Here is a 17,128-nt window from a genome sequence, read left to right as displayed (position 1 = left end):
GTACTTGCTGTCACTCCATCACAGACACAATCCCCTGAATTGAAAATGAAAACGAGGAAAATCCACTGCACTGTGACTTCGTTCATCACTCTTATTTGCAATTTCACCTCGAATGGCCCCAGTTGGGTTAGCAGACGCCGACGGCTTCCTGCAACGCCCATGTGTCTCGCGTCGTACTATATTGCTATATAGACTATTTTGTTCTACTTGATAAAAGTGTCACTCAAACGTCACATAAAAGTGCGCTGAAAATATGAAAATGCCACATGAGCGAAGCGAAAGCTTGGCAGCATGTTGGGTTCCGGATGGTGCGGCCCCTTCTCCGAAGGCAAACTGCTTCTGCTCGTCCATAAGTCCAGTAAGGGTTGGAGCACCTCAGCCCAGCAACCCTTTCTCCATGAGTCAGGAGTGCAACGTTTGCTGTCGGCCACTCAACTGATCTCGCACCAAGGCATATATTAAAGAACGTTTCCCAAAACAACATAAGGACCACAGATCGGGGTTTCACATGTCTCCAACTGCAAAGCAAAAGCAAACGCTATAGGAACGCGTACGTTTTCGATTGGTGAGTGTACGCGAACTGCGGGATTGGTCAGTAGTTCAAAGGATCATTGGGCAGCGGTGTATTTACAAGGTCCGATTGGCTGACCTAGCAATTCCCACATGTTCATTGGTTGTGGTGCCTCGGTAAAGAATTTGCTCGCGACTTCCGGTAGTGGCTGGCTCCCCGACCAGGCACTTTGCGACTTTTCCTGGACTTGTTAGGGAGTCAGCGATTGGCACAACACAGATGTTACGTCCATATGATCGATGTATTATTGGATGAACGCGAGCACTTGAAACTTTGCTCTGGCGGTCAGAGTGGAACCAGCTTCTGCGGCGCAAGCAGGCGCGGAAAGCCACCCGGCTTTAATTACGCCAGACGTTGTCGTTTCCTGCACCCTACTCCGCCCCGCCCCCTCGAGCACTGGGCTCGCACTGTAACAGCAGGGTGACACCTGCGTGCAAGTGCTTAGGCCGCCTGCTGAGCTCTTCCACAGTCCAGCTTTGGACCACTAAGAGGGCGGTAGGTGTTTCCGTAGTGACAGGGCTCGGAGCAGGCTCGCGCCAGTTATCCGGCGGGGGTGGCATTGGACTGCCAAATTCAGTGCTTGTAATCAGCAATGTCTGATAGTGGCTGCCCACCTTACTTTATGCATTTAGCGCACAGTGACATTCCCCTGGTGTGAGCCTCGGTGTTCTTAGGGTAAGTAACGCGTGTCTTTGAGTGTCATCTGGCTGGTGTGTGCATGTTATTCACAGGCGCCGGGTGCCCGTATGGAGCTGAAGGCTTGCGCAGAGTCCAGCTGTCAGATTAAGAGGGTGCCATATCTGGGTTGTTGCTATGTTAAACGTGCTGTTGCGTTCCTCTGTGCTGCTGGTTACCTTGTGGGGTGAAGACGGCCCCAGGCTCGTCTTGTGAGGCAGTGGTTGGGAGGGACAGTTGTAGATCTCTTTCCATTAGTGTGTTGTCCTCCATTATAGATATGGAGGAAGGACAGGGACCACAATATATGCTTTGAACTTGTGTACCGGAGCATGAATAACACTGCATCCCGGGAAGATAAACGCTGCTTGGAATAAACTGTAGAGTTAAACTTGTGACACGGTCGGGGAAAGTGCAAACATTGTAGTAGATGAACGACAGCAATTGTTTTGAGCTGGTGAGCAGCTCTTCTACTACCATCTGTGTGCCTTGTAAGCAATGTTCCGGTTGGATGCTTTCGTTGTCCATTGTCATGATTTAACTAATGCATGTAGGTTGTCAAATGTTGGGCTCAGATCCGAGGAAATTTACGGTGCTTTCGATCTCCAGCATACTAGGCAGTGATTGTATTAAGCAAAGTTGGAGAACTTGAAATCACAAGAGAGAAAAGGCAACACCCAATAAACTAAAGAAAACATGTTAAACAAAGAATACAGCAGGAGATGAGGCCAAGCGCTCAATTATACTTAGAAAATCAAGTAGCACCTATAAGGAATCTCTACCTACAAATAACAGCCTAAAAGGCTGAGCTAAAGTATTCAAAAAGGTAAAAAAAGAAATATCACCGGAGCAACATGGAATATTGACGTGGAAAGCTTCTGTTTGAAAATTTCAGCAATAACATTTTACTTAGTGGTTCATACGTTCAAGGACAAGTTGTTAATTTCTTCTTCAAACAGAGTTTTCAAAGCAATCAAGGGCACATTTACAAATAACTTAGACATTTGCATGGATGCATATATTTCCACAACAAGAGAGTCAGGACATGGGTGGTCACTCTCCCACCCCTGTTTAGTATATATCAACAACAAAAGAGTGACTATCAGTCGAATCACTGTGTGCTAGTGAGAAAACAAAAAAACTAAACAAAACAGACAACTCTATTGGTAAGAGGAATAATTCTATTTGTAAAAAGAACCCTCACTCACCCTACTGATGACATGCTTCATCATGGGGTTCCCACGGGGGAGACCGAGTATCTCCCCCGTGTGCTTCAACGCCTGCGATTGCAGCGGAGCAGGTTGATAGTGATGTCGGTGGTGTGTGCTCAGTGAATTGAGTGAAAAGTTAAAAGAGCTCAACAGTGCCTCAAAAAACTTTATTCGTAGGTCTGTTGGTCACATTAAAAACAGGTGGGGAAACTGTGATATTTAATGTAACAATCACTGTTTCCTGAAAAATGAGGTCAACCTGTTTCTGCTGTCAAAAATGCCCTTATCGGCGCAGCTTTCATCAGGACCAATAGTGTGTAATCCCCCGGGGGTCCTTGCACGCTAAGGCACGTCCACACCGTGAAGATATAAATGTGAAAAAGGAAAAGTAAAATTTCTAAAGTTTTTCTCTTTTTGTAAAAAAAAAAAAAAACTTACGGTTTTGTACCGTGTCATCAAGAACTCCCGGTAAATCAACCGGAGCCCAATATCATACCGGTATTCGGATATGCACCTTAGATAGGCAGCGAGGCTTATTCTTCACGCTGCATGTCATTTACTACCCAGCGACTCGCCGCCGTCCACCTACTCTGGTAAACGCTGCTATCTGGACAGGAGTTCTTGATGACACGGTACAAAACCGTACGTTTTTTTTTTTTTTTTTTTTTACAAAAAGAGAAAAACGTTAGAAATTTTACTTTTCCTTTTTCACATTTATATCCTCACGGTGTGGACGTGCCTTAACGTGCACGGACCCCCGCATTCACTGCCGACCAGCCACGCCAGATGAGCGCTTGCCTTCTGTGCTTTCCTTTTTCCAGACGCTGCCCAACTCTGTGAGCATCCCTAGGACGGAACGCGACCAGCAATTGACGCTAGTAACAGCCGGGTGCCGCCAGACTCGCCATCCCAACTGGCAACTCACTGTATCCATCGACAACCCCGTCCTGATGACGATCCCAAACCAAGGGGATCGAAACGCCGTCGACCACACAGCTTGAATCATACGACGCATATCACACTTAAAGCTTTTACCAAAAACTATTTTTCAAGTGATTGTAACTTGTTCTGTAATTGAAGCTTTAAATGATGTACATAATTTCATGTATGCGCCACTTATGCTGTTTTTAATAGCACTTGCACTTCTCATTTTCACTTCAAACTGTATATAGCACCTTGCACCAAGTGCCACTGGGTTGTCACAAGATCTAATCTTTACAGTGCTGTCTTAACTGTAAATGTATTACCCCTTGCCCTTGGTGAATAATACCACCCTTTTTTCAATCCTCTGACTCCTTGTGTTCTGTTCTTAGTAATGCTTGTGGCATACTCCTATTGAAACAGTCTTTTAAATAATACCTGTTGGGACCTGTTCTTGTTTACATAACGCACCCTTCCCAACGTGGTTTATGGGTTACCTCCTGTGCTTCCTACAACAAAGATGTCATTTCTACAGCATGGAATCAGAGAAGCTGGAACAAGATCACAGCCGAGCAGCTCGCCACATCCCTGAGCCAGAACCCTCCCGCCAGCTCAGCGAACCCCAACCAAGCTGCCAACAACCTCACAAGGTGGATCAGCAACTGCGCAGACGACCTCGCCCCACTGAAGACCCCCCCCCCCCCCCGTCAGACCCGGCAACAAGAAAGCATCCTGGTTCACCGACGAACTCAAGAGCTCTAAGAAGACCTGCCGAACCCTCGAGAAAGCCTGGCGCAGAGACCCGACTACAGACAACATGACCACCCTCAAGCACGCCACCCGAAAACACCTCCAGCTGATTCACACCACCAAGAAAACCGCATTCAAGGAACGACTAGACAACAACGCCCACAACAGCAAGGAACTCTTCAACATCGTCAAAGAGCTCTCGAACCCTAGCGCCGGAAACAACGACATCACCCCCTCGCAAGACCTCTGCAACTCGCTCGCCTCGTTCTTCCACAGCAAGATCGCAGATATACACAACAGTTTCAGCACACAGCTGACGCTCCCTATGACCGTACCAACACCCCCCCACCACCACCCTCCGCGCCTGGACCCCGGTCAACACGGAAGACACCATCCGTACGATTAACTCCATCCACTCCGGATCACCAACCGACCCCTGCCCTCACCACTTCTTCAACAAGGCCGACTCCGTCATCGCACCCCATCTCCGGGACATCATCAACGCCTCCTTCGACACCGCCACCTTCCCAGAGAGCTGGAAGCACGCCGAACTCAGCGCCCTACTGAAGAAACCATCAGCGGACCCCACCGACCTCAAAAACTACCGCCCCATCTCGCTCCTTCCTTTTCCTGCCAAGGTCATCGAGAAGACCGTCAACGGACAGCTGGCCGCCTACCTCGAGACGAATGGATCCCTCGACCACTCGCAGTCCGGCTTCCGAGCCAACCACAGCACCGAGACCGCCCTCATCGCAGCCACCGACGACATCCGAGCCCTGCTCGACAACGGGGAAACAGCGGCCCTCATCCTCCTGGACCTCTCCGCAGCGTTCGACACGGTCTGCCACCGCACCCTAGTGCAGCGCCTCAACAACATCGGAAGGCACTGGAGTGGATCATCTCCTTCCTCGCCGGAAGAACACAGAGAGTCCGCCTCCCCCCGTTCAGATCCGAGGCCACCGAAGTCATCTGCGGCGTACCACAAGGATCATCGCTCAGCCCCACGCTTTTCAACATCTACATGAGCCCCCTCGCGGCCATCGCACGCCAACACAACCTCAACATCATCTCCTACGCCGACGACACCCAGCTGATCCTCTCCCTCACCAACGACCCGCAACCGCCAGAACCAACCTACACGAAGGGATGAAAGACGTAGCCGAGTGGATGATTAACAGCCACCTGAAACTGAACTCAGATAAGACGGAAGTCCTCACCCTGGGATCATCACCCTCCGCCTGGGACGACTCCTGGTGGCCCCCTGCCCTGGGCAGCGCACCCAAACCAACGGACCACGCACGCAACCTGGGCTTCATCCTGGACTCATCCCTCTCGATGACCAGACAAGTCAACGCCGTCTCCTCGTCATGCTTCAACATCCTACGCATGCTACGTAAGATCTTCCGGTGGATCCCCACCGAAACCAGGAAGACGGTCACACAGGCCCTCGTCACCAGCCGACTGGACTACGGTAACTCCCTCTACGCCGGAACCACAGCCAAACTTCAGAAAAGACTCTAGCGCATTCAGAACTCCTGAGCACGACTTATACTGGACATCCCCCGACACAGCCACATCTCCAGACACCTGCACTGGCTCCCCGTCAGCAAGAGAATCACGTTCCGACTCCTCACCAACGCACACAAAGCTCTCCACAACCAAGGCCCCAGATACCTCAACTACCTCTTGACCTTCTACACTCCCACCCGCCAACTACGATCGACCAGCCACGCCGTCGCCGCCATCCCACGCATCCGAAGAGCCACGACGGGAGGAAGGTCCTTCTCATACCTGGCTGCCAAGACGTGGAACTCCCTCCCCATCCACCGCCGCCTGACCCAGGACCACCTCTCTTTCAGGAAGCAACTCAAGACCTGGCTATTCGAGCAGTAGAGGACCCCCCCCCCCCAGCGCCTTGAGACCCTCCGGGTGAGTAGCGCGCTATATAAATGCTTTGATTGATTGATTGATGGTAAGCCACACTGAATGTGTTTTTTTTCACTTTTCTTTTTGAGAGTGAGGAGTTCTCGCCCACAGACAGCTTGTAAAAAGAATTCTTGTGCAAATGCCACAAAATTAGTGGCCTTAGATCCAGCTCACTGCTTACCATTGCTTAGCTTTCTTGTCCCTCTCGTCGAATAAGATTAAAGCAAATTACTTTATTTTCTCTTTTTGTCTTTGCCTGTTCCATGGAGCATAGCTTATTTTCCATCTTTTTGATTTGAAGACTTTTATCCTCCTATTCAGGTAACTACTTTTTTTTTTCTTTCCACACTCAATGAAGGTGCATGCATTTTCTTGCTACTCTATTGTGTGCTGCTTCCTCCCCACTTTCTCCACATTGCTCTCCTGTTGCCGCCCCAGCTCATCCATTGCTCCCCCAAGCACCTCCTGGGTTTTAATTTTTTTTTATCTCCACGCCTCTGGTGACACAGTTCCTCACTTGCTCACTCCCCTTTGTTTCCACCTGCTTTCACTGTACCACAAGTGCCCCTCCATTGTTGCTGTAGGGTCGCGCAAACTGACTGCGGGCTACGGATACTACTAGACTGTGTCTTAGGTCTCAACTTACCATGGTTGGACTGGAACAAGTGGCGATGTGCGCGTAGAAGATATTATAACAAACACCCTCATAAGTGACGTTTGGCCAACAGTGGTAGAGTCCACGCAAACTAGAAGAGGAGGATGGCCTTGACATATACAATCCTTTAATGGTGACAGCCCATTTTGGAGTGTTGACACCAGGGAGAAGAGTTCACTGACATCGACTGACACTTGATAGATGATGTGCAGAGTTTTTATCACATATCGCAGGATTGGAATATATTTGCCCTACCCGTAGAAAAATTGGGGTAGGAGAGCACACCACTAATTCAACAATTATAATCATACAATGTACATATATAACCTATGTAATCCAATAGTGCTGCAGTGTGACACTTGCTGTCAATCAAGTGTGGACTGGACAATAGAAAAAAGGTGCTGCCGAAGGCGGTAGCACACACTGTTATGTTATGTTATGTTATGTTATGTAGCTTTTTATATAGCGCACGGCTACTCAGGATGAGTGTCCCGGCGCTTTCCACCTGCAGCTCAGAGTAAAAATAACACAACACAGAAAAAAACAATAAAAGCAATAAACAGTAAAAGCACTGTTCACTTGTGTCCCGTGGGATTTTAGCGATATAATGAATAGATAATTAATAAACAGTCACCATATCAAGAGAGAAAATCCTGTGTATAGTTGCAGAAACGATTGTATTCATCGAGTATACATTAATACATCATAGTGGACTGGTATTTATACAATGGTTGTAAAACAGCTTGAAGACACTTCAAAAATTAACCATGTACAGTCATTACTTCATGACATTGGCAGTGACAAATACATTAACTTAATTCAATTTGCGAATGCTTGAGAACCGCCCGATGCATTTCGGGACATTGATGTCCCTTCCTCAGGGGCAATCTACAAGGAAAACGAGATGCAACTTACTGATAGTATAATACAAATTGCATGACTATATACAAGACATCCATGAGGGAGAAAAGGGATACGGTGGAGAATGTGAAAAGCTCACATGTTGCTTATAACTCCTAAAATACTGATGACTGTTAGAGAATCCAGAAAGTGAAGAAAAACGAAAATGACCAAAGTGAAAAAATAATTCAAAATACCATAGTGGCGTGACAGTTTTAGCAGACGTGAAGCAACATTCAAATAAATTGGCAACTTAAATGCCGGTTTCGAGTATCCGAATTCTATTAGACCACCGGGGCGTTATTGATAGACGTCAGGACTGGACTATATATGTTTTCACATATGATCTGGAGCTTACCCGGGAGATCACAGTGTCAAATTGCCAATTTCGACCGTTCTATTGCGCGGGACCAGGCTTGGTCCACACACAGTCCTGTTTTATGATCTCTACATTTATGCCTAGAAAAAGTCTTTGGAAAAAGGCGAAACATGTGTCGGCAAGTCGTGTGCTGGGAGTTTTTTTAGAAAAGAATATTTTTGAAATACAATAAAGGCTACTGAACAGCAAGAAGACTGATCTTTCTCGATTCCATTTCTGTGACTTTTATTGTTCAATTGCCTCTAATTGTAGTAAAGGGGGTTACTCATACCCACAGATGAGATATACGTAAATACGACTGAATAAAGATAAGTGGTGTGCTGCAAAAGCCCTAGTTTCTTTCGCTATATTGGATGCACATCTAGGTGTGCTTACAACACCGTTAGGTAGTAGGTGTTTAGGGCAAATTTAGCACCCGTGTATATACACACAGTAGGATATTTGTATTCTTCACGCTTTGTTATATTGTCATTTCTGATTGCCTAGCGAATGTACGGACATTTCCCTGTAAGGGAACACTACTACCTGTTTGTTTTTTGCTCCTCCATTGTTGATCCAAATCCCCTCCGGTAGTGGTTTATAAAAAATGTTTTTTCATTTTTCTTTTGGTAGCCACCAAAAGCTGTCATTTGCCCAGTGGCAATAACTTTTTTGAAATGCCCTTTTGCACGTTTACATTTTTTTTATTTCCCACTGCAGTAGGGGTATCGGCTATCTTGGAATGTTAAATTAAAAAAAAAACTTACTTGAGTGGTGATGCATGCATACGCCACAGTGCTGGGCTGCTGTAGCAGCATGGCTCATGCATTTTTAGTTCATTTTGTTTTGTTTTCCCCCTGGTGCTGTACAACATTGACAAAAAGATTTTCTTTTTGTTTATGCTGAAAAGTGTTGGCACAGAGAATTGTCAATGTATCGAAAAGTTGAGACCTACTAGCTTTGCAAATGTGTGTTAAGTTGTTCATTCCTCTATGTGAGAAGAGGTTAGATGTAATAAGATAGCTGTTAATTTTTGGCGTCATTAATGAGTTCATGAAACTATGTTTTGAGACTCCTGATGTGATGGAAATACTGTTAATTTATTGTTTAGTTTATGGGTGGTTCCTTGGAAGCCTTTTCTTCACTTTGCTCTGTCGGTAAGGAAATTAGATATTGTTTCTGAGGTTGTGTGTACCTGCATTCATAACGAAAGAGATGCACTAAAATGATGAATGAGTCAGAGCGAGAATGTGACTGTGCTCTGAAAGTGTGTGCATGTGACAGCTTGGTTAATAACGATGGTTTAATAAAGATGATAGTAACAAAGTGGTCAAAGTAGAGTCCAAGTTTAATGCGAAGCAACACTAGTATGGATACCTTATTCTGTGGCTACCTTCGGCAACTGCTTAACCATTCCTCAGAGTAAAATATTCACCTCCGCATACTAATGTAAGAAGGATTGGGGCAAGACAAGTAAAGGAACATACCAAGTGCAGATTGGGACAGAAAGAGGGAGACCGAAACCACAATATCCCCAACGTTTTGTGTAGCTCCTGATTAGTACAGTTTGTGCAGGATTACAGCCCTGATAAGACCTGTGTAACAAATGGTGTACATATAGGGCTGTCATCAGAATAAAGAAGTTCTCATTGAGAATACTCCATGCCATAGATTTTGCTTAAAATACTTCCTACCCCAGCTTCAACACACTTTAGTCTTGCAGGACTCTTGTAAAACATTTGACATGTGAACACCTAGGATAGCATCTTTCAGTGGTGCTTCCTGAATTTGGCAAAGTGCTTATAGTTATTACAAGGTTGTGCCCCCTTAATATCTAATCAACACTATCAATGGGACAGAATGTCAAAGATAAAATATCGACAGGTAAGTGAGTCTAGATTTCCTATACCTAACTCGACATGTGTACCTATCCAGTACATATATCTTCAAGTTATTGTGATTGAGAGAGAGATTTATATAACGCACGAATGCCTGTAGGCGTCTAGGTGCTCCTAGCGGAGGAAAGAGCCTGAATTCCAGCTGTGGGTAATTTAAGTTAAAATAATTAATTTGAGAAAAGCCATGTCTTCATAAGCTTTCTGAATCCGAGTAGCGTTGGACAGCTTTTGATGTTTATTGGGAGCGAGTTCCATAGTTTTGCTGTGCCCAGGATAAAGCTTCTTCCGCCCCAGTAGACTTTTCTAAATTTTAGAGTCCGGAGGAATTTGCTCTGTGCTGAGCAAAGGTGTCTTGGAGGATGGTACCAGGTGAGATGTGTTTTCAGGAATGCTGGTCTATTTCCATGTAATGTATGCTAGACAGAGGGCCTTAAAATCTATTCTTTTTTTCATGGGGAGCCAGTGGAGTTTTTTAAGGCGTTCTGATATGGACGGAAATTTGAGGATGTTCAATATTGTTGTGGCGGCGGCATTTTGTGCCCTCATACTGTTCTGACTCTATAGCACCCCAGCTGCAATAGCTGCTTCCAGTAGGAACAGCAACAGGCCAGGTGGACCTGTTCAATATGAGTGGCAGTAAATGCACTGTGAGCTGGTCGTGGCCTACTATTGTGATGGGTTTCCAGTTACAGGATTAGGGGAAGAACCGGAGTACCCTTTCCTGACTTCCATGGTTATAAAATGTATATGCTCTTGCTTTTGCTGTGGCTGCAGCCTACGTTTTTGTGACTGCGGGGTGTGGTGGTGGGCACATTGGAGACATTCTCTGCACTTACTAGGTAGTGTCTGTGAGCAGACTTGCCATTTGGACCCCATCTCTCTTACCTTGTAATTTAATTCCGGGAAAACCTGAGTTATGCCACAACATTCTGCAAGTCTACCTTGGCCTTTCACATCTGTGTGTTTTTTTTACACTTTCTTTACAATTTCTTTGTTAATAAATACAAAAATGTATAACGGCAATCATAATTCTGCGTAGTGTATATACACGACTGTGAACTAGTAGAGCAGTCATTTTCAAACTCCCTGATGATCAGCAGAGGAGAGAAAAATATTAAGCCTCCTCCTGCCCACCAGTGCCTCGTCCCCAGAATGGAAGAGTATAAACTACTCCACCCAGAATCCGATACCTTGGATGTCTGGCGAAGTAAATAAAAATACTTAAAGAGGATGACTGAAAGGCGAGGGTAACAAAATGGCAACCATATTGGGTGGTATAGGGAAATCAAGAGCATAAGACTCTTCTGTCTCGTTCAAGTAGATAGATTAGTTCCTATGAGATGCGCCCTTTTATTGTATATTATTGTTGGCCTAATTTCGTTTAACCTTCTTGAAACAATTCTATTACAGGACCGGAGGCTTCATATTATGCTTCTCATTCTTTACTGCAAACATCACAGCAGCCAATGAAAATGCGTATTTTCATTAAATAACAATAAACAAACTACATTTCCCATCATGACATGTATATAGGCACGCCCCCATAGTCCATAAGAACCCCTTGCGTGCGGCCATCTTCCTCTTTCTTTGCTGCTCACAGCGAGATAAGTGCACTTTGTTCCCTCCATCTGCTGTTTAGCTTGTTTGTATGCTTATTGAATTATCTGTTTAAGCATAAAACGATTTATTACTGTATTATTACGTATTTATCACTGTTGTTATCTTATGATATTCAAATCCGATTGAGGGACGGGTGTTATTGCGGGCGAGCGCTGGGTAAACCAGCCGCTTTAGCGCCGCTTCATTGCATTTCTGGTGGCACTTGGTTTCACGCTATTAGCGTGTGGATTTAGCAGTCGTTGACCGGGGGCAGACCGTTACCTCGATTTCCTCACAGAGCCTGTCTTCCCGGTTCAGTCCCCGATCTCCGACCTGAGGCGCGCTACTCGCGCATGCGCTAAGGGCTTCCCTAATCGCCCGGTGACGCTGACGCTGCCGGGTGGCTCACGGCTGCAGCGCGCTCCCCAAAGCGCTGAATTTGGGCTCGTTTTGGGCTTGTTTCAGGCGCGATTGGGCGGCGCGTATACGGCGCGAAACCCCTACTGACGAGCACCTTTCAAAAACGGTACTCACTCTGCCCTACTGATCGCCTGCACCAGGCTGCATAATTCTGGCCAGGAAAGAGTGGGCCCACACTCTCTGTAAGGTGATATTGGCCTGGATCTCTGATCCTTGTGATTACAGCTTTGCTGAGGGGGTCTTAGGTTAACTGTTTCTTGTGTGCTGGTGGGCTGACCCCCCCACACACCCCTTGACCCTCCTTGTGTATAAAATAAAGAGACTCAGTACCCTGGGATTCATACCATTCTATAAAGTTGGTTGCTAGTTCACGCCTGAACATGGCTGACTGGGAAGAATACCCAGAAGAGTATGCGGAGGAGCAGACTTATGACGGGCAGCAGGAGGCTGTCTTGGAAGACAACTTGGTGATTGCCTTGGACGCCTCGGTCCAGTCCTCTGTGAACAGGGCTATGGAGACTACGGTCCCACAAACAGAATAGCAAGCCCTGGCGGCGGCTCTTTGCCCAATTAGAAAGCAGCTTGAAGGCTTCGCTAAGAGGCACGGCTATGATAAAAAGCCTCAGAAGAAGAAGGTGGAGGCTTCTACATCTAGTCAGGGCTCTTCGGACCCGGCACAGTGGCCACATGCGCAAGCGCTTTCTGCGTTGCCCGCCAGTGGGGCAGTCGACCACTCCTATTCGGAGGGTAAGGCCAAAGCTAAGCTTAGGGCCCACGCAGACACTGATACAGACACTACTACCACAAATACTGACACCGACACGGATATCAGTGGAGGAGCATCCTCCACTGAAGAAGGCACGAACGGTGCAGCCGGCTGCGACTATAACTACAAATACACCGTTTACCTTCGATCCTTCTGATATTATGCACCCCAGATCCTCGGACTGGGTGCCTCCCACCGCAGTCTCGGCCTATCTTCACGAAAACCTTAGGAAGAGTTTCCCAAGAGAGGTGCGCAATCGCCTGAAATCAGAGTGTCCACGTCCGGATCTCCCGGACAAGGTAGCAGAAACGCCTGAAATAGACGCTGCCTCCTGACTTTTCTGCGAAAATTTTCTAAGGTTCCTAAGCGAGGTCTAGACCGAGCATGGAGAGGATGTCAGGACAAGATGCTGGATGTGGTGGGCCCCTTGGCCAAGATTCTCAAGATGGCTTTAGCAGCCAAGGAATCGTCCAAGCCGGTAGATCCGGACATTTTAGCAGGATGGACCCAGCGGGCCATATGCCTCATTGGCAACGCAAACTGCTTCCAATCATCTGAGAGGCGCAAATCCCTCCTGATCAAGATGGACAGTAATTTGACCGAGTTGGCGGACGCGGTGCCAGGGCCCCTAGCAGCAGGTCAGCTCTTCGGCAACAAGTTTGTTAAGGACGGCTCGAAGTACGTAGGGACCTTCACAGCCTTAGATAAGGCACAGTCAGGGATCAAGAGAGCACTTAGCCAAGGTGTTTTTAACAGGGCCGGAGGAGGCGGGGGTCGTTCGTCAGGCCGTGGTGGTCCCCAAGGCTCCCACAGAGGTGACTTTGGTCGTGGCAGAAGCGACTACGACTCCACCAGAGGCGGGACCTTCTACCCCTCCCGCGGGAGGTTCAACAGAGGACGTTTCCAGTCCAACACTAACAACAGGGCGAATTTCAAGTCTCAACAGAACACAGGTGAGCGTTACAGACCTTTCTCTTCTTCCGTTGGGGGGTTGTACTCAACACTGCTTTCGGCAGTGGCAGGATTTAACACAGGACGCCTGGGTGTTACAGACAGTGCAGGGTTTTCACTTAGAGTTTTATTCTCGTCCTGCTCAATCAAATACGCCTGCAGATCTCCATTTTTCCCAACAAGATCGCAGTTTTATAGAGGCGGAGATCATGGGTTTGCTTCAAAAGCGTGCGATAGCTCCAGTCGTACAAGGGCCTCGCGGCTTCTGCAGCAACATCTTTATATGTTCAAAAGAAAGGAGGTGGAAACAGATTGGTTCTGAATCTCAAGGATTTCCATCAGTTTCTAACGTACAATCATTTCAAGATGGAGGGCATCCATCTTTTAACTGACTTGCTACAGGAAGGGGACTGGATGGTCAGGTTAGACCTCAAGGACGCTTACCTATCCGTTCCCATCTTCCCTCCGCATCGCAGGTACCTACAGTTCAGGTGGAACGGCCAATGGTACGAGTATTTGGCTCTGCCTTTCGGGCTGCCCTCAGCTCCTTGGTGTTTAACCAAGATAATGAAGCCAATTGTGGCTCATCTATGGGAGAGAGGGATACGTCTTATAATTTATCTGGACGACATCCTGATAATGGCACAGAGTCAACAGGTTATTCTGCAGCACCTCGCCCTTACGACGACGCTGCTGCAAACATTAGGGTTTGTCATTAATTCAAAGAAATCAGTGATCATTCCTACTCGGGTAATAGAGTTTCTGGGTTTCACGATAGACTCGACGTCGGCCCAGCTGTGCCTTCCAAAGGCGAAACTGAAGGATCCCAAGAAGGAGATCCGGAAGTTGTTGAACAACCAGACAGTAACTCTCCGGGCTATCGCCAGAGTGGTAGGGATTTTGGCCTCATCTGTCCAAGTGATATTTCCGGGCCCTCTTCACTACAGGGCCCTGCAAAGGCTAAAGATCAGGCGTCTTCAGAAGGGACTGTCCTTTTCGGACGTCATCCCTCTATCAGAGGAGGTACGGACCGAGCTACAATGGTGGCTGGGACATGTGGATGCCTGGAACGGAAGAGCGATTTTCGGCTCCCAACCAGAAGTCCTAATCGAATCAGACGCCAGCCGGTGGGGCTGGGGGGCGCGCTGCGGAGACATCTCCACAGGTGGCAGATGGTCTCCACAGGAGCTTGCCTTGCATATAAATTGCTTGGAACTGCTCGCAGGGTCGTTCGCCGTGCGGACGTTATCCCCGAGGCAGACCTCTTGTTGTATCCTCCTGCGCATGGACAATGTGTCAGCAGTGAGGTACATCAACAAGTTGGGCGGCACGAGGTTGTCGCTTCTTGTGCAGATAGCCATGGATTTTTGGCATTATTGCCTGAAGAATCAAATATCGGTAATAGCGGAATATCTTCCGGGCCAGTCCAATCAAGTAGCGGATTGCAAACTCGAGGTACCTCAGGGACTTCAGCGACTGGAAGTTGCTTCCAGAGGTCTTTCAGTGGCTACAGAGAGTTTGGGGTCCATTCCAGACGGACCTCTTCGCCTCAAGGTTAACATACCAACTCCCGAGGTTCTTCAGCTGGAGGCCGGACCCTCTGGCGAATGCGACCGATGCCTTTCTTCAGGATTGGTCGAAGGCAATTCAATATGCCTTTTCCCCCTCCATGCTGATACCCAGAGTAATGTCGCAGGTGATCAGACAACGGGCAGAGATAGTTATGGTGAAGCCATGGTGGACGTGCCAATCGTGGTTCCCCAAGTTATTGCAGTGGAGTTGCGACCTCCCCAGACTCCTTCCGGAGTCGGAATTGCTGTTGCTGGGCCCTCATCAGGAACGACATCCACTGATAGTGGAAGGTAGGCTTCAGCTGATGGCTTTGAGGCTTTCAGGGAACAGTGGCAACTGCCAGGGGTTTCGAGCAGGACTTCCGATTTTATCAAACAGGCCTGGGCACCATCCACAAGAAAACTGTATTCCTCGGCCTGGAAAAACTGGGTGGATTGGTGCGTGGAACGACACTTGGATCCCGTGGGGGCAGACTTACCCCACGTGTTGAATTTTTTATCGGATAAAGCCATTTCAGCGGGCCATGCCCGGATAGACGGGAAACCGATAGGCATGCACCCAGTGGTGTGCAAGTTGCTTAAAGGTATTCGGGTGGCCAACCCACCGAAACCCAAGTACACAGGTTTGTGGGATGTTTTGCTGGTTCTAGCATTGTTTAACGGATGGCCTGTCAACACGCTTTTATCTAGGAAACAATTATCAGCCAAATTGGCCATGCTACTTTGCCTTTCAGCATGCAGACTTTGGTCGGACGTGCAAGCTCTCTACGTTACAGGTAGAGTACTTACTCCGGAAGGAGTTTCCTTTACCATTACAGGACGCACCAAAACAATGTCACGTCATATTAGTTATAATGCATTTAATGATAATGAGAAATTATGTGTGGTACGATGTTTGAAGACACATGAGGAATGCACAAAGGCCATCAGGCCTCAGGGCTGTTCACAATTGTTAATTGCATTTCAAAAACCTTTTAAAGCGGTGGCGGCCGCCACCATCGCCAGATGGCTTCGTTATGTTATGAAAGAAGCTGGCATTGACATCACCATATTCGGTGCTCAATCTGTAAGAGGCGCTATGCGTCAAAATCATTTATGTTGGGTTCCAGCATTCAGGACATTATGCGTAGCGCAGACTGGTCCTCAGAGTTATTATTATAAGCCGGTGGGGATATTACCTCTGTTGTTTTCAATGAGCGTTAAACTAGCATAATCTGAAGCCTCCGGTCCTGTAATAGAATCAAAAATTAGCTAGCATTCGCGCCAAGAATTTTCAATTCTTTTAAGGGCACGGAGGCGAGGATTATCCCTCCCGGCTTGGTTATGTGTAACAGCTTGCCCACCCAGTTGTTTTCGGTGGTTACGGTTTCATCTTTGTTTCAGGATCAGACAAGAAATCTGACTAAACGCAGAAGACTGCCAGGATATTCAACCTGAAGAGGACGTACTTTCTTCCATGTTGGAGGAGTTATGATGTTATTCAAGTTATTTTGGACTTGTTCGCTACAAAGGAAGAGGAAGATGGCCGCACGCAAGGGGTTCTTATGGACTATGGGGCCGTGCCTATATACATATCATGATGGGAAATGTAGTTTGTTTATTGTTATTTAATGAAAATACGCATTTTCATTGGCAGCTGTGATGTTTGCAGTAAAGAATGAGAAGCATAATCCTCGCCTCCGTGTCCTTAATAGAATTGAAAATTCTTGGCGCGAATGCTACCTAATTTTTGACTCTTGTCCATTCACCATAGCTGTTTTCTGTCTTTGAGTAATTAGATACGCAATTGACAGGATGCCAGACTAAAAGCTTTCCATAGGAGCCAATGACTCTCAGTCGGAGCATCGCAAGCCCCAATTCAGATTTTTGGAGCCACTAGTTTCTGATGAGTGGAGGTTCCAAAATTGTTGTGTAAACACAGAAGCATCTTCTGTGAAAAATGCCCCTGTTTTCTGC

At 47.2% G+C, this 17,128-nt stretch overlaps 1 protein-coding gene across 2 annotated transcripts in view; it reads left to right on the top strand.

Moving 5' to 3' along the window:
• The first annotated feature begins 715 nt into the window (after nucleotides 1-715).
• Nucleotides 716-17,128, top strand: part of ERGIC2 (ERGIC and golgi 2) — a 278,318-nt gene continuing 261,905 nt past the window's right edge. The window contains exon 1 of one of the 2 annotated variants that reach the window (XM_078673761.1): nucleotides 716-1,066. The gene's annotated coding sequence lies outside the window, so the exon portion shown is untranslated. Of the gene's footprint in view, nucleotides 1,247-17,128 lie in introns of both variants that reach the window. The other variant, XM_078673762.1, reaches the window with a different exon arrangement.

Source organism: Lissotriton helveticus, chromosome 1_1 (assembly GCF_964261635.1).
Source record: "Lissotriton helveticus chromosome 1_1, aLisHel1.1, whole genome shotgun sequence".
NCBI classification, from domain to species: domain Eukaryota; kingdom Metazoa; phylum Chordata; class Amphibia; order Caudata; family Salamandridae; genus Lissotriton; species Lissotriton helveticus.
Note: the sequence above shows the minus strand (reverse complement) of the source record. Positions and strands in the feature narration are given on the sequence as shown.